General features: G+C 46.0%; 1 protein-coding gene and 1 long non-coding RNA gene across 5 annotated transcripts in view; one reads left to right on the top strand and one right to left on the bottom strand.

The window, feature by feature from the left end:
• Positions 1–18,570, bottom strand: part of PACRG (parkin coregulated) — a 592,113-nt gene that overhangs the window by 133,123 nt on the left and 440,420 nt on the right. The window lies entirely within an intron of this gene.
• Positions 8,230–13,416, top strand: LOC108591422 (uncharacterized). The gene is made up of 2 exons (XR_001911346.4): positions 8,230–8,697; positions 8,938–13,416. It is a non-coding gene; the product is annotated as an uncharacterized LOC108591422 (long non-coding RNA).

Raw genomic sequence — 18,570 nt, 5'->3', positions numbered from 1 at the left:
AAATAGACTGCACCATTATTTAGGCATCACTCTTTTCTAGAAGTTTTCATCCCAATTTGACACAGAAACTTTCACCATAATTCGTCATGGCCACATGAAATGTATCGGGGCAGTGTTACTGAGCTAGGAAGGAAAGTATGAAGACACGCGCTAGAACCTGTGGCATTAAAGAAACATTTATGTACAGCATTTACCGGACTCTTACATAGACCTAAATTGAACAAGAAATGCTACTTTAAAATTTCCAATTACTCTATGTTCTATTATCTGGGAGTCCTGCATATTAGCACCAGGGTAAATTTCTTAAGGAACTGAGCGTAAGGAGCTAAATTTGCACATTGATTTTTGTCTTTTATCTGCAGCTTAAGGCTAATTTAAAAGGATGGTGTGGAGATTCTATTTTCAACTGGCTGCAGTTCAATAAGAATATAATAAAACACTGTTATAGCAAACTCTTTCACAGTGAAAGTTTGGCAAAGCTAAATCTAATTCCTTTCAGTGTGCTCCAGTACAGCCAAAATACTGTTCCAGTGAGTGAGACACCCATTAGAGTGATGACCTTCCTTACAGGACAAGAATCTCTTCATATATTATTTGAAACCAAATCCACATTTGTATTAAGAATCCAGCTTTGTATTAAGAATCCAGCCAGGCACGGTGGCTCATGCCTGTAATCCCAGCACTTTGGGAGGCCGAGGCGGGCAGATCACAACGTCAAGAGATCGAGACCATCCTGGCCAACATGGTGAAACCCCGTCTCTACCAAAAGTACAAAAAATTAGCTGGGCGTAGTGGTGCGTGCCTGTTGTCCCAGCTACTCGGGAGGCTGAGGCAGGAGAATTGCTTGAAACCGGAAAATGGAAGTTGCAGTGAGCTGGGATTGTGCCACTGCACTCCAGCCTGGCGATAGAGTGAGACTCTGTCTCAAAAAAAAAAGGAATCCGAAAGGAAATACCGTGTAATATACTCAGTAAAACAGCTACAGTTTTGTTAGTTGTATTTTTATCATTTGGCTGCATTTTCTTAATTTCAGAAGTGTCTGTGCTCATTTAGAAATAGGAAACTACTTCATTTAATTTTTCTTGTAGTGAAAGTTTGGCAATTCTTTAGTCAAGCCTGCTTATTAGCTTAAAAACCCTAATAAAAAGAGTGACTGTATAATACGTCTCTGTAGGTATCAATCAAGGTTGGGAAATTTTAAAGGTGTGTTTCTTTTTCTTCCTTTTTATTTTTTCTTTCACATTATGTCTTCTAGGCAGCTTGGCCTTTAAATTTGCTTCCCACTGATGGGAAGAGCTGACAGAAACTTTAGAGAGGCCCAGGGTGTGGCTGTTAAAATCAGTCAGCACACCGTCTTATATATTTTGTGCTTCAGGCCCTGTGCACCTTCCTAAAACGCTGGGTTTGGTCATATCAAGTCGTCCATGATTTCTCACGGTCTTGCTGTCAGTTCCTTGGTCAAAAGCAATGAAACCTGACCCAATCTATCAGGCAAATCCATGCCATTCCATGCCTTTCTATGCCATTCCATGCCCTTCAAGCTGCCAGTGCATGCCCCCCAACGCAGTCCATCTCCATCTCTCTATGCTTGTCCAGATGTCACTCTCCTAGGGCCAGTGGCTCATACTCACCGCTCCCTGAACGCCCCGTGGGAATGTCTGCCTTCATCCCTTCCCAGATCAATTTCCTGATCTGATACCCTCCATCATTCATTTATTCATTCTTCATTTGTCCAACAAATATTTGTTGGTCATGCGACTGGACCAGCCACATAGTTTCAGGACTACATCTTCTAAACTGTTTAAATCCCATCCATTCTTCAAGAAATGTTTCATGACGCTTCCTTAACTGCTAAGGACCCGCAGAATCTCTTCCCCTGGGACTCACACACTGACTCATCTCCCATTCTTCTGGTGCTCAGCGAAGTGGAAGCCTCTATTTTGGACTCAGAGTCGAGGCTGTTAAAAAAGACTGTGCTCCATAAATTACACCTCTGTGGTCCAGAACAAGTGAATTAACATCTATAAGTTTCTGTTTCCTTGTCTATACAATTGGGAAATTGCATCTCAAGATTAGTTCTGGGCCGGGTGCGGTGGCTCAAGCCTGTAATCCCAGCACTTTGGGAGGCCGAGGTGGGTGGATCACGAGGTCAAGAGATCGGGACCATCCTGGTCAACATGGTGAAACCCCGTCTCTACTAAAAATGCAAAAAACTAACTGGGCATGGTGGCACATGCCTGTAATCCCAGCTACTCGGGAGGCTGAGGCAGGAGAATTGCCTGAACCCAGGAGGCGGAGGTTGCGGTGAGCCGAGATCACGCCATTGTACTCCAGCCTGGGTAACAAGAGTGAAACTCTGTCTCAAAAAAATCAAGAAGATTAGTTCTGAAGATTAAATGAAGTAACATAGGTGAAAATTCTATGTTTATGTAAAAAATTACTCTTTTATAATGATGTCAACGTTTAAATATGCATTTTCTCAATTTTGTTAATTAAATACTTTGAGATTCTTTTTTCTAATGAAACCCGCTGAATGCAAAAGAGACCCGTCCTAGAGACAGATACCACATGAAGCGCCAAGGGCCTCTTTCTGGATCTATCACGACTCCTGTGACTGTTTCAGCAGCACAGAAATGAATGGCGATTGTTCCGGAGGAAAGACAGTGAGTCTCATCTCTATCTTGTTTGGGTTCATTTGTCAACAGAACATTCCAAAGATCATTCTTGCCTTGTGTTTCCACCGAGAACCAGAATAAAGTAAAACAAACTATCAATTTAAGCAAAGCCTTGAAACTGTTAGCAATTTCTTCAATAACTTGTACCTATAGGCTGATTTTATGAACACAGATTTGCAGAAATGGGCAAGAAAAACTACTGAACTCATTGGTGGGAAGCAGTGGGCGCTCCAAGGAGGGAGAGAGAGCAGTGATTTCACCACCGAACAGAGGAACACAAAGGGCCCGGAACAGCCTATCGCTTTCAGCTGAAACTACAAGAACTAAGTAGGTTAGGTCCTAAGAATGTTCCTAGGTAACCTATTTGAGTTGAAATTTGACCAAGAATCCTTAAACCTTACCTAAGAGAGGTAAAGCTAAAAGGATCGGGAGTGATTGGAAGTTTGTTTCAAATCTCCAAAAGGGAGAACTGTCAATGACAAAGCTGCTGTGAATAGCATTCTGGGGGCGCGGAGGAACCCCGACTCACTGCCATCTCCCGAATCAGCAGCTTGATAGAGCGCGCCTCCTGGGCCTTGGAAGCCTTGACTAGGTAGAACTCAGGTTTTTATGGTATGCTGGTACTTCTCCCCGTGAGTTAAAAACACATTGGTAGTAACTAAGAGGTTAATGATGAGAAAAAACCCCGAACTACTGTACTAACTATGAAACTCTGCTGTCTGGTTTGTAAAAAGCAAAGATACATCTATAAAAAGGGTTGGCTGGAGATGTGTCCGTATTTTTTTTTTTTTTTGCCACCTCAAGCAAATAATCTCTGATTCTCCCCTGCACATGAGGACCCGTTTCCAGGGGAAAATCCTCCGGGAGTGGACTTGTCCTCAGATGGGGGAGGGGAGGGCCGCTGGCACCAGACGCAGAGACTGGGAACAAGTCCACAGTGTTCACCTCGGGACTCACAGAAGAATGGAGAATTGGCTCTTTCATCTCCGGCCCTGGCACTGCCTTTCACTGCCCCTGAGCCTCTGCTGTCCCCAAGCGGCCGTCTGGATCACAGAGGTAGCCACAGAGGTCGGTGCTGAGTGTGTAGGTCCAAGTTCCTAAGCTGCCTGTTTTAGGAGGTGGCACCACGTACTCTTTAACCCTTCCTTTAGAAGACAGCCCAAGGTTGGGAGTCAATGGTCAGGGAACAAGCTTCAGAGTCAGTCTGACTCGGTTCCAGTGATAATTATCGATGTGGCAGCAGAATCCCTCAGCCCCTTCTATTCCACACAGGGGCCCGCACAGCCCAATTGATGGTTTAGTGCTGCTCTGGTGTCTGGAGAAGGCTGTCAACCTGAAGAGTCAGAGACACACATTCTGAGGTTGACCTGTCTGGGTTCACACCCTGGCTCTGTCATTTGCAATATGAGTGACCTCGGGGTCAACGTCACAGCTGCTCGGAGCCCCAGCTTTCAAAGGCATAAGATGAGAATGAAAATGCCACACAGGTGAAAAACATGCAGTGCCTGGTGCCTGGGACTCCAGGAGACCCAGCGTTTGCTGTTTCTCATTAGTCAATGATTTTTGAGAACAGAAAAGTAAAATCATATTTTTTGGGCCCATTTTTTACCATAAAGAAACAGTGCTTTTTTGGCCTCTACATGTTTGAAGAATCAAATAAGTTGCTTGGAAGAGTAAAGGAAGTAAACTGCTTTTTTGTGACCATCCAGAACCCTCTCTCTTGATAAAACTTTTTCTGTTTTTTTTTGAGACAGGGTCTCACTGTTACCCCGGCTAGAGTACAGTGGCACAATCACAGCTCACTGCAGCCTCAAACTCCTGGGCTCAAGTGATCCTCCTTCCTCAGCCTCCCAAAGCACTGGGATAACAAGTGTGAGCCACTGCGCCTGGTTCTCACTGAAACTTTTTAGCAGTGTTTTCCACAATCTGTTTATTATAGGCATGCGATAATCTATGTAACAACCACACAAACTCATTCAGTGCAGAGGATAAAATTCGTGGCTTGAACTAGTTAGTAGAACATCTTGTGAAGGCTTCGCTTGTCACAACACAAATGAAGAGAAGTGTTTATCTTCACAAGGATCATCTAGGTGAGGGACTCCTAGCTTTCTACCAGAGAAGTGGGTGTGCCTAGGAAATGCATCAATACTGGAAACTCTAGCACAAAGCTCTGTCTCTTAAACAGAGATGCTGGTCAGCAAGCCACAGCAAACCCCAAAATTATGTATGGCTTGAAAAGAATCACAATGACCAGAGCTGATCAATGGATAATGCAAGTCATTTCAAAGTCAATGTCATCTCCAGAAAGACCTCTGCAAGTCGGTGTAACCACTGGATAAACTACATAGGTAATAGCTGGCCAGGGATGTATCGAGCGCATAGGAACCTTCTAGGGGGCTTGGCTGGGACACTGGACAGGCTGCCTGGCGGTTCCTGCCTGTGCGGCCTTGGGCAAGTAGCCTTGCTTGTCTGGTCTGCAAGAATGTCATCTGTAAGTGAGTGGGGAAGAATGAGACAGTAGCTGAGGGCTTACACTTGGATCTCACCATGACAGTTATGAAGGCTTACAGTCTGGATGGAAACTCATGGGCCGCAAAGGAAAACTAGGGATGATATGAAAATTAAGAAAATTCTTTTCTTTTTTTGAGACAGATCTTGCTCTCTTGCCCTGGCTGGAGTCCAGCGGCATGATTTTGGCTGCCGCATCGAACTCCCAGGCACAGATGATTCTCCCAGCTCAGGCTTCGGAGCAGTGGGGGTTACAGGCCTGTGCCAACATGCCTGGATCACTTTTGTATTTCTTTTATAGAGACAGGGTTTCACCATGCTGCCTAGGCTGGTCTGAAACGCCTTCCTGGGCTGAAGCAATCCACCCTCTTCAGCCTCCCGAAATGTTGGGATTACAGGCATGAGCCCCCATGCTCTGCCAGAAGGCTTTTTTTTTTTAAACAAAACAAACAAATAAACAAACAAAAACAAATGAGGAGGTTGAACCCAGGCTGCTCTGGGGATTCTGTGCCTCATCCTGGGAGCAGTGGCTCAGCAAAGGGTAGGTGTGGTGGGAAGGAAGGCCGAGTCCCCCATCTGCTGCCTCCTTTCTGTCTTGCTTGTCGGCAGGAGAAGCTATGGAGGAGCCCAGCCTCCAGGACGGAACACACACGCAAGCGGCAGCAAGACATCAGTGCGAGCCAAGCTACGAAGCTTTCTCCATAAAACAATGGCCCATGCCCAAAAAACCACCACTGAAACCCAAGCTTTTTATTATTATTATTATTAAGTCCTGTGTGGTAAATCTCAGTGACTTATTCATCAACCTGAAAATTCAGCTCATCACAAATGGAAAGTAGAAACTTCAATTCTATAGGAGGAAATAAAATTCAGCCTTTTTAAAGAAAGAGCTCTATCGACCCAAATAGGAATTGTTGCATGTGATTTTATCAAAATTCGCTTATATTACCTGAGTGCTTTATTTTTGAATGGCAACTTAAAATACACCAGAGACACTGGATTCCACAACCACCAGTGCTTACAGAATGCCAGATACGGTACCTAGTTCTTGCTTTCTGTTGGTGGGTGCAGGGACGTTTGAGAAACCAGGCACCGGATGTGATGGCGCCCACCAGGGAGCCTGGCAAGGCAGCTTCTCCAGCAGTTTCATTCATATTTTAGCATTAATGTAAAGATTAAGTTTGGCTGCATGTGACAGAAAATTCAACATAATACTGGCTCAGGCAAGACAGGTGTTTAATTTCTCTCCTGTCAGAAGAAGTCTGGAAGGAAGCAAAGAGGCCACTTTGAAGAGCATGGGCTCTATGAAGTCAGCGAGAAACCAGGCTTCTCTGGCGTTTGTGCGAAAGTTTGCTGTGCGTGTCTGCGTCTCAAGATTACTTCATAGCCAAAGGTGGCTGCAGGAGCCTGGGCCTCTTGTCTGAGTCCCAGGCTGCAGGGAGGAGGAGGAAAGGAAAAAAGACCTGCCCCTGCCAGTTGAAGTCTACGCAGCACTTCTACTTGTCCCTCTGGCCATAACTTGATCAGTACGTCCATGCCATGCTGAGCTGTGAGGGTGGCTGAGAGCTAGTCTCTTGCTGAGGGCAGTGCCCAGAATGGCACAGGGCATGCTTGCAAGGCAACAAGGTGGGAATGGGCATTCCCAGACCCTGCCTCCGTGTGCACTTCAACAAGGGACCGCGGCCCTGGTGCCAGGCAGGGAGCCCTCCTTCTCACAAGCCCACTGGCTTCAGCTGGCCTCTGTTTCCCCTGGCTGAGCCCCGTCTGCTCTCTGCCTAACTTTCCTTCTTGTTCTGGAAGCTTTGTCATGGGAATGCTCCTTGCTCTGTCTTGAGTCCCCAGCCAATGACCAGGTTTGAGCCTCTTCTAAGTGTCAGATGGTGAACAAGACAGAGCAGATTTGTGCCTGTGGTGAACAAATGGTCCAGCAGGGAAGAGAAGCGCTGACCTGTGGCCACTGTTCCCACCCGAGGGTGCATGGAGGGAAGCGTGTGTGCCGTTTGGAGGTGCTTGGAACAGAACCTGCGCAGGCCTAGGGCACATTTCTCAGACTCTCCTCCTTGCAGAGAAACATGGTTGAATGTCACCCAGAAAAAAAAAACACAAAAACCCTTTTCTAATCTCTTCATGAACACTCTTTTTTTTTTTTGAGATGGAGTTTGGCTCTTGTTACCCAGGCTGGAGTGCAATGGCACGATCTCAGCTCACCGCAACCTCCACCTCCTGGGTTCAGGCCATTCTCCTGCCTCAGCCTCCTAAGTAGCTGGGATTACAGGCACGCACCACCACGCCCAGCTAATTTTTTGTATTTTTAGTAGAGACAGGGTTTCACCATGTTGACCAGGATGGTCTCAATCTCTTGACATCGTGATCCATCCGCCTCGGCCTCCCAAAGTGCTGGGATTACAGGCATGAGCCACCGCGCCCGGCCCGTCATGAACACTCTTCTAGCCTCTCCTTCTATTATCCCAGTTTCTCACGAGAGGTTGTTTATGATCCACCACCCACCAGGCCACTCCTCGTCCCTATTGCCTGGCTTCTGTCCCCGCTGCCTCCTGTAGCTCATGGAGCCTTTCCTCACCTTGGTCTTTTGTTTTCTTTCCTTTCTGTAGCTCTCCACATTGTCACTCAGATTCTGGCTTTGAAAACTGTGTTCCGTAGGTTTCTCTGATGTGAGACTCTTCTGGGTTTCCCTTCTCAGCTCTGACTTTCTAAATCATCCTCAGGCTCATCTTCTGTCTCCAGCCATTTCTCAAACGGAGATGCTCCAAAACAGAGCACTGTTCATGGCTCACTTTCCTTCACTGCCACAAGATCTTTGGGAACTGTATTCAGTTTGACAAATATCAGAGATATCTAGGAGTGTCCAGTTACTGGCTTCATGTGGACACTCCTAAATGTCTCTGTCTGTCTCCATCTCCCTGGACCTCTGTGTAACTAACCTCTAGGCTGTGTGTGCCTCGGGCGGCTGTGATGGTGTGATTTCTGTGCATTGTTTTAAGCGTTTTCTCCTCCTCTTAGTTTCCGCTGCCACTGCCCTAGTTCTGCCTCCTGTTCTTTGTCCCGGATACAGCGACAGTCTCCAGGCTGGCTCACCTGACTCCACCTCAAGTCCCGAAACTCCTTGTGGAGGGCTGTCGCTCCCCTCCACCAGAAGCCCACATGTGATGATGCCACTTCCCTGTTTGTCAACACTCAATGGCAGAAGACGGTCTGATTCCTGGGCTTGTCGCTAAACACCCTCCATCATTTCTCAACTTTCCCTCTCTCCAGTCTTTTCCACGCAATTACAGCTGCAATTTCTGTTCGAAGACGTTACTCATGCTGTTTCCTCAGCCTAGAATATATCTCTCCCATCTGCCCAGGGTCTGAAGTCCAAGTGAAATGTCTTACGAAACCTCGTCTCACCTCTAAAGCCAGGCTTCCGGGAACATTTCATCGGAATGACTCTCACGTCTCTGCGTATGTAACTTTGCTAACTTGACTGCAGCCTCTTTACGGACAAAAACTTTGCGTGAGTTTCTCCCCTCTTTTGCCTTCCTCTTTCCCTCCCTCTCCCCTTTCTTTCTTTTTCTTTCCCAGTTTTTGGCATAATACTTTTTAACCTGGTAGGTTTCAGTAAATATTTACCAAATGAAGAAACAAATGATAATCAAAAGCAAAAGAGTGAAGGGTGTGACGGGGCTGGTTTACTGCCTGTGGGTGGGCATTTTCCTTCTGCCTGGTTGTTATTTCCTTTGCTTTCCATTAACAGGGCAATGTGCCACCCGCTAAAGAATAGGAGTGTTTTACATGCTGCGACTTACATCGAGATTGCACAATTCCTGTTGCTGAAGCAACTGTGAGCAGGGAAAGAGAACCAGGGAAGTGTTAGCATCTTTGTTCTGACCACCTTCTGTGTCCAAGAACACTCAGGCCTGCCTGAAGAAATGAAGGGGCCATTCAAAGGAAGAAGCGAGATTTTCTAAACAGGCTATAAAAGAAACCTCCACACCGGGGAAAATGAGACAGAGAAACTGACATCTTACAATCACTCTTAACGGGTCCACTTGTGTTTTGTTGTTTGTTTGTGTAAGGTTACTTTGACCAGAAGCCACAATCTCTGAACTAGATAAGATCTCAGGAGTAAGCAGAGTAGACCCATTGCCTGGGCTGAGAACTGAAATGCACACCGTGCTTTGGATCAGGGATGATTCGGGTATCGGAGATTGGAAATAAAACATTCAAAAAGCCCATTTATCTTCGGATCCACTGTGACCCACAGACCAAAGCCTGGGTTATGAGTTAAAAAGGATGGGATCCCTCAGTGGAAATAGAGCCTGGGGAAGCACAGCCCCTCCCCCTCCCCTTCCCACCTCCTCCTTTTCCTCCTCTTCCTTCACCTCCTCCTCCTTTTCCTCCTCTTCCTCCTCCTCCTCCTCCTTTTCCTCCTCTTCTTCCTCCTCTTCCTCTTCCTCCTCCTCCTCCTTTTCCTTCTCTTCCTCCTCCTCCTCCTCCTCCTCCTGTGATGGGTGCTGCTCAGATCTCCCTGGTATCCCAGGCCAGGTCTCAGGAAACCCTGATTCCAGCTGCGGCTCACCTGCCTCCTAGCATCCCATCCCTTCCTGCTTCCCATTATGCACCCCAGCAGCTGCTCACCACTCCTCAGCACCCAGAGCTTTTACACAACCCTGGGGCTATCAGAGAATGCCTCGGTGGCATTCCACCAGAAATGACTGTTACCACTATCACTCAGGAGCAGTAGAGTCACAGGTGGCTGGGGGTGGTGGTGGTGATATCTTTAGCTACTCCACCCAGCCTTCACAGGTCCCACTTTCCCCCAAGCCAACTCCAAATAAATGTATCATCTGAGTAAAAACTCTGCGCACTCTGCAAACAAACATAGCTCCAAGGGAAGCTCCAAGGACTCTTTAGGTCCCTCCCAACCAGACAGGCCCGTCCCTAAGAGATTTGGGGGCTGACATTATTCCCCAAGCTTTAAAGTGAACTCTTCTTCCCTTCCCAGCTCAAACCTAAATATCTTAGAAGGGCAGACCTGAACTCGGCAGAAAATACCAGTCCAGTTCTCCCTTTTCCTAGTGGTCAAACAGGTATCAGCGACCATTTCTAAGAGGTATGGAGTTCTGGGTTAGGAAACAGGATGAGAGGCTAAAAAAATTCACCTACTGAAAATTAAGAAAGTTTTTAATCATACAAAAGTAGATGATGCAGCAACAGGGCCCTGTGGAAAGTCTGGGAGACCTGGCTGACATTTTGGCTCTGTGACAACAAGCTGTCCTGTGTGTGACAATGAGCTGTCCTGTGTGTGACAACGAGCTGTCCTGTGGACACACATTTCGTCTTTCTGAGCCTTATCATCAAAAGGTGGAAATACACCCTCTTATGTTTGCTGTGAGGACTCAGGGAGAGGGTTGAAGCAAAGCAGCTACTGTCCTAGGCACCTCAGGTGGCAGCAGTGGCATTAGCGGTGCTAACAGTACCCGTGATGATGACGATGATGGAGACAGTGATTAGCTGTTTTCACCTTGAATGAGAATGGAAGAAACTGACAAACTCTTCTGAGAGGTTTAAGTTGAGTATATGAAAAAGTTTCCTGAGAGCGATGATGGACAAACTCTGCGCGAATCTGGGATTCTCCTGAGATGGCCCCTAAAATAGAGACCCTTGCTTTCTAGTTAGCGATGGCTTTGGTACGGGTTAGCCCGAGGGCAATGAGATAGACAGGTTCATTTTGAAGGCACTTGCTTGCGCGATGATTCTACTCATTCTCTCTAGGGTAAAAACAAAGTGATATTCCACAGAATCAGGTGTCTGCGACTCCGTGACCAGGCACTGGGAACACGAAGCTTTGGGTCACATTCGGAAGTTCCCACTTCTCACTTCTGTGTCCAGACAGAAAGCAAAGTGATCCTCTAAAACAAGCTTGTCCAGCCCACAGCCCATAGGTGCATGTGGCCCAGGATGGCTTCCCATAGCCCATAGGTGCATGCGGCCCAGGATGGCTTTGAATGTGGCCCAAAACAAATTCGTAAACTTTCTTAAAACATTATGAGATTTTTTTGCATTTTTTTTTTTTAGCTCATCAGCTATCATTGGCGTATTTTTCTTCCTTTTTTTTTTTTGAGATGAAGTCATGTTCTTGTTGTCCAGGCTGGATGGAGTGCAGTGGCGCAATCTCGGCTCACGGCAACCTCCGCCTCCCAGGTTCAAGTGATTCTCCTGCCTCAGCTGCCCGAGTAGCCGGGACTACAGGCGCCTGCCACCATGCCCAGCTAATTTTTTGTATTTTTAGTAGAGATGGGGTTTCACCATGTTAGCCAGGCTGGTCTTAAAGTCCTGACCTCAGGCAATACACCCGCCTTGGCCTCCCAAAGTGCTGGGATTACAGATGTGAGCCGCCACTCCTGTCCTCATTAATGTATTTTACGTGTGGCCCAAGACAATTCTTCCAATGTGGCCCAGAGAAGCCAAAAGATTGGGCATCCCTGCTCTAAAGTAATCATGAAAGGACATTCTACCTAACAAACCAATTCCAGCTGAGTAGAATTGTTTGAGAAAGTACCGTGCACGGCCACACACTTGTGAATCATGCATTTTCTTGCACAGGGTAGTCAAAGAACGACTTGATTGCTTCAGATTTTGTGCCTTGAGACGTAGACGTGCAGCTGGTCCGTGCTCCAGGGAGCCCCACCGTCCTGCAGGATTTAATTCTCCTTTACCGCTGAAGCCCAGAGCCCAGAAGTTTTTCGGCTATGGAGACAACAAGGCGTCAACACTAACTCCAAGTCTGTAACTAGGAACTTAGGAGGCGCCCGCTGAATAGAGGTGAAAACTCCCGGGCTGGGAACTTGCAGACACCCATAGGGTCACCCTCCTGGTTTTCAGTGTGGAGAGAGTGACCTTGGAAATATTTCCTATGGAAAGGGAAGCAGCAACTTCAGCTATACCCACGTGCTGGTGGCCTTGAGGCAAAAATCATACGTGATGTGTGGGGAGATGGGAGAGCAAAACGCTGGTGATTCTCGCCTCAGTGAGGGCGCCGGCTTGCTGCAGGGCTCAAAAGCCTCAAGAGATGGTCTAGAGGGGAAACCACCTGTGCCTCTAAGGGCGACACTCAGGCTTCAATGTCTGAAATGGCTTGCAGTACCTTCATAGCCCAGGCCGTGAATCCCTGTGGTTTTGGCCTGCATGGGAGGAGATCAGGAGTGGAAGGTCTTCCTCCAAATGCCAAGACCTACCTGTTATTTTTGAATTTGTTTTTAATTGGTTGATAAATGAAATAGAGGTTTATATTGTAAAGAAATTTTGAGGTAATCTAGACCAATCCACTGTTTTTATTTTTAAAATCACTTAGTTTTCTGATGATGCAGTTCCTTATGGAAGACAGGGCGAACAGGGATAAAGAGAACCGATCCTGTATAATCTCCCTCCTCAGAAATGGCCATCAGTGCCACTTAGGTGCATCTCCTAATGTGCGTATTCAAACGAGCACATATTATTACATAATTAAGACTGTGTTATATGGTTTTATACCTTGTTTTTTAACTTAATTTTATATCACGATGATTTCATCATGTCCTTAGATATTCTTCACTCATTTAAATAGTGATTTACTATACCATTATGAGAATAAAACATAATTCCTTTAGCCATTTCCATATTGGTAGACATTTAACTTATTTTCATTTTTTGCTATTATTAAAAGCAGATTTAAAATATCGAGGCATTTGAGTCTCTTTCTACCTGCAATATTTCCTTAGGTTTAACTCCTAGAGTTAAAATGATTAGGTCAGGTTTTTGAATATTTTAAAACCTAATTGGCATACCAGTCTCTGTTTTAGAGATTCATAATTGAGGCCAATGACATTCAGAATTTGCTGGAGACTGCATAGTTCCTAGTGTCAGAGTCCTGAGCCCGGCTCCCCAACCCGCCGGGGTGGGCTCTCACAGGTGTTTCAGGATCCAGCAGGTCAAGAGAGCAAGAAACTGTGTTAATTGATGAACGCTGCATTCTTCTTCGCAGAAAAGTCCACAAAAGCGTCTACTCATCCTCAGGTTGTGTGTTTGTGTGTGTGTGTGTGCTTGTGTGTGTACACATGTGCATGTGTGTACACTAACACAAATTACTCCAAGGCCCGAATCAAAGAGGTTTCTTTGGGGCAACTTGCTGTTTACCCTAATGCTTAGCAAAATGTCATTTTTGGCAATGAAAATAAAGTAACAAACACGCTTCCATCTTCTCTGTATTTTTGGTGGCTTTCTTTAGAGAATCGTGTGTCAAGTTACGGTCCACCTGTTTAGGGTGAGGGGATAGATACGTCTGAGCTGGTCAAGGTAGAGGAACTGAACATTTCCAATGCTAGCTACAAGTGTGAGACATTAAAAAGCAATTTGCAGGTTTTAAGTATATACCAAGAGGCACTTGGCTTTGTTTTAAAATAATAACTGAAGCTTAACAAACTGTAGAAGCTGAGAGCTTCCTGAGATGATGATGAAAGATATTTCTATGTTTGGAGGCCCGTTCTGTAATCTGTACACTTATGGGGCCAGATCCCAGGCAGACAGGGCCCCAGCTGGGGGCAGGTCCATTAACTTTGTGTGCCAGGTTGATGGACTTCTTGTTTATTTTGGTATAAAAATAAATCCGTGGTAGAGTCTATGATGGAAAATGTCCCCTCCCCACCCAGCTGCTCTCACACGGGAAAGCTGACTTTTCAACACTCTCAGGAGGGGTCCCTACAGGCAGTGCTACCAACTGGGGCCAGCAGCAGTCCAGGGTCCTGGCTGGTGAGCTCATGCTTCACCAGGGAGGAGATAATTCTTTTTCAGTGTGGCTGTGTTTCTTCTCCTCTTTTCAGCCCTCTGTATATGTCTACTACCTTATCACTGCCCAGCTGGCCACAGCTGACCAGAAAGGCTTAGTTACTCTCATGACAAACTGCAGAGAAAATTATTTTATCTCCAGATTAATTTTGAACCTTTTTGCACTTGAGAAGAGCTATAATCATGTTAGGATTGGGACATCACTGGGAGAAAAATAGGAGCCTCTGCTTTAGAGCAGATAGTTGTATGGTTTAAGTGCTCTGAGCTTCAGCTTCCTCATCTATAAAATGGGCAGGAGTGTCATACCTGCCTCACGGGGTGGAAAAGATATGCAATAAATGAGCGACAGCGGATGAACGGTTTACTGGACACACAGCCTGGTGCCCAGTCAGCACTCAGTCAATGCCAGCTCTTCTTGGCTATTGCCTTGTGTGGATGCTCCCTTGGGACTTCACTCTTTGATGTGCGTGTATGTGTGTGTGTGTGTGTATGTGTGTGTGTATGTGTGTGTGTGTATGTGTGTGTGTGTGTTCTCATCTTGACTACTAGGTGGCAAGCTTCTTTACTTTTCTTCAAAATTCTCTGCAGCTAACATTACATTATAATGACTAGTCACTAATACAACTTGTCATTGAATGGATACATAATGGAGCCACCAACATGTTCTACTTTGCTTTTAAAAATTATGGTTGAACTTGCATTTTAAATCTTTTTGAAATATCAAAACCAAATTAAAGTTTACTATGAGTTAATGCAAAAGTCTACATGCTCACATTTTGCAGAAAAGCAAGTCCAATTGAGAATTTTGCTGTAGTTTAGCACGAGGCGATATCCTTTAACTTCACTATAGTTCATTCGATGAGCTGACATTAGGAGCTACACACGAAGCAACATGGACCTGTACTGTTAAGAAGAGACTGCAGATGCAAAGGAGTGGGAGAATGAAGCAGGGAATGAAAAGAAAGGTCTAAGCGATACAAGAGGTGGGCACTGGAGCAACCCTGCAGAAGATCAGGAGGAGGCTGAGAGCTGGTTTTGGGGCAGTGGAGATAAACGCAGACACGTGGACTGCGTGTAACAGACAGCAAATGAGACTGCCCGGCAGTGCAAGGTTGCGGGAGGCTGGGCCACGTGAGGGCTGTTTTTATCGGCTGCCAGGCTGCTTGTCAAGCCATCAGAAGCAGAATTAGAATAAAATCAGGGTGAACCCTGTGGCAGTGGCTTGTGTGGCACAACAGAGCCGGGTGAGTCCTTGAGAGACATGTAGGGGCCTCCCTGACCCCAGCGGGAGCAGGGGATTCTGGGTCGTTGCCAAAAATTGGAGGCTCGCCCTCTGGTGGTGCCTGGGGAGAATTGCGGGCACATGACCCTCGATCTCCTCCAGTTTAATGCTCCGGTCTGAGGTGGGGGAAGGGGTGGGGGGTGGGGGGTGGGGGGGGGTGGGGGACAGGCAACCAGGGGTGCAGAAAGCGGATTCCTGCCCTCAGGTGAGAGCAACGCAGAAGAGGCCATTTCAACTCACACTCAAGTCCCTTCTCTCTCGGGAGACGCCTTGCTCCCCGCTCTAAGCCACAGCTTCCTCTTCCTCCAGCGATGTCGCCCCCAGCAGTTCTGGTCCCTGCAGGGCACCTGCCTTCTTCCGCCTGAACGGTGTCCTCCCCGCTGCTAGGAGTCCTATGTGGGAAGCCCTGACTGCCAGCTCCTCAGGAAAATGCGACTGGATTTGGAGAAGTGTCTCTGAAGTAATCAGGGTGAACTGAAGCCACGTGGGTGGGCCCGGTCCTTATAGAGAGAGATAACAACCCAGGGACTGAGGGACGACCCTGTCACCGCCGAGGAGAGAGGCGCCGTGAGAAGCCCATCTGGCTGACACCCTGATCCGTACTGCCGGCCCCCAGCACCGTGAGGGAGGAAACGTGTGTCCTGGAAGCCACCCAGCTTGTGGTGCTTTGCTGCAGCGGGCCAGGCAGAAGCAGGCTCTCCCTCCCCAGGCACCCAGCCTGCCCAGCACACTCCCTCTCCTGAGCCGCCTGGCCAGCTCCTCCGAGCACCTTCTCGACATAGCCTTGGCCAGGCTCCTTCTGCTGGTGCATAATCTGGGGTAACTGAAGCCAGCGCTCCCGTGAGAACCCCTGCTGCACAGCCTGGCTGCGGACGGAACACAGCACGCAGCCGTGTGGAGTGGGGCCAATTCCACACCCCCAGCAACACTGCCCCTGTCCCAGGTCAGCACCGTGGCTATTCCAAACCCTCACCTCACGTCCTGAACCACCAATGGGACCCTTGCGCTTTCGCCCCACAGTTGACCCGAATCTTGACTTCATTTGGAAAATCGGACATCTGTTTCGTCACTCACACTGGCCGATGAGCCCTGCCTGGACCCACCGACACCTCATTTTCTCCAGGCTAAGGAAAGGTGCTCGCTTTCCTCCTCACATGAGATCCCTGAGCATCAAGTGTGACTCCATGCACCGTAGTTCACTTTATCATAAGGCACGCTTCAGTGAGACTCATCCTGATCGTCATGGTTTTAATCAATTAAAAAAAGGGCAAGTGGGATTAGCCTTTCATTCAAATCAATACTGCTACTCATCTGGGGCTTTTCATGATATCTGCTCAAAAGAAGAGTTGGAAGAGCATCTAGAGAAAACCTAAGAAGCAATAACACAATTAGGGCTGTACAAACCCACTTCCCTTCTGGGTTTTAAAAGAAAGAAGAAATAACCACATGAGCTATTAAATTGTATTCGCTTCACTTCTGGTAGCTTTTATGCAAATGTGCATATCTTTTGCAGGTGGTAAAATCAGTGTATTAACTTTCAGACTGAAAGTTGATCCATATTTTGCATTAGAATATTATGGCCACAAGCTCCAGTACTCCATATAAATTGGGAAAAGAAAACACGGTCATAAATATTTAATACTTCAAAAATTCCCATTTAAAATGTTTAGGGTAGGTGATTGGAGAATATGGTTCACAGGGATAAAAGAACTTTGAAATGTGTCCTTTTGGCAAAGGTGGTCTTTCCTTTGATTATACTGAAAACCCACACTCAGGCTCAGACATAGATGTAAAAGTAATAATGGATTACATACAGTTGGGCCAAAGGAAAGTAACATTTTGAACTAATTGTGGTGGAAGTCGTTCTCAGGGTTTTTGTTGTTGTTGTACTAGAATAGGAGTTAAAGCAGATTTCATGCACTGCTTTAATAACTTTTTATTTATTTATTTGTTTGTTTGTTTGTTTTGGAGACAGAGTCTTGCTCTGTTGTCCAGGCTGGAGTGCAGCAGTGCTATCTTGGCTCACTGCAAACTCCCGCCCACCCCCACCCTGCAACTCCAGCCCTGGGGACAAGTGATTCTCTTGTCTCAGCCTCCTAACTGGGATTACCGGTGCCTGCCACCACGCCCAGCTAGTTTTTGTATTTTTAGTAGAGACAGGGTGTCACCATTTTGGCCAGGCTGGTCTTGAACTCAAGATCTCAGGTAATCCACCTGCCTCAGCCTCCCAAAGTGCTAGGATTACAGGTATGAGCCACCATGCCCAACCAAATACCTTAATAAATGTTTATTGGAGTGCCAATTCTGTTTTCCTACAGGATACTTTAAACATCTTTGACATGTAACTACTTCAAGGGATACGCTATGGACAAAATATTTAAGGTCAAGTTCAAAGGCAATGTACAAAAGAATACTAAAATACACATAATCAATTGATAAAACAAGCACCACAGGAAAAAGCAGTATGTTCAGTTGGAAACCTATGGGAAATACTGGAAAGAGTAGCCGTCACAATTTGAAGGATGGTAATATGATTAGTGACAGCAGTTAACTTTTGTGTGTTGTCTAAAGTTTACAAATCACATTCACAGGCACTGTCATTGTCAAAAATGGCTTCAGGGAGATAGTGGGGTTGGTTTGAAAGGAAGTGGGACTTCAGAAACTCTGAGCTTTCATTTTTCTCAGAGTTTTGAGTAGAATCAAGATAATTTATTAAATGAATCTAGCCCTTGATTCTAAGATAAACAAAAATTTGTATTTTTTCCATTTTAGAAAAATAATAGCTTTTCTGTAAAATCGTGATCAGCATGATAGAATTTTATGTTGTTACTTTTTACTAAGTCGCATCTCCTTAATTTAGCTAGATTTGAAATTTTTTAATGAATATTGTTGACTTGAGAAGATTTACAACTAGAAGGAGCTCAACATAAAGTATTTTCATTTGTAAACTATGTTACATTTTATTATTCACATGTCTCAAGACAGTGCCATGATGTATCCCAACTTGGCAGAGAACTGTGAAGGACAGTGTAGACCCGGGTCACCTAACGTGCCAGTGATTAAGCTAGTACCCTCCGGTGTGTTTTGGATGAGAATCAAACTGCCCTCTGAAAAATTTACAGGGTTTTTACATTTCATTAATAAACTACAAAGAGGGCTTATCAAACATAGGAAATAAAAATTCTATAAGTATTCATAAAATTTAGTGATAATAATGGCGGAGTATAAGCTCAAAGTTTCCTCTGTCTCATAGGTAGAAACTGTAATGGATGTAACTTTGTG

Source organism: Callithrix jacchus, chromosome 4 (genome assembly GCF_049354715.1).
Source record: "Callithrix jacchus isolate 240 chromosome 4, calJac240_pri, whole genome shotgun sequence".
Lineage (NCBI taxonomy): Eukaryota > Metazoa > Chordata > Mammalia > Primates > Cebidae > Callithrix > Callithrix jacchus.
This window is presented reverse-complemented; position numbering and strand designations above follow the sequence as displayed.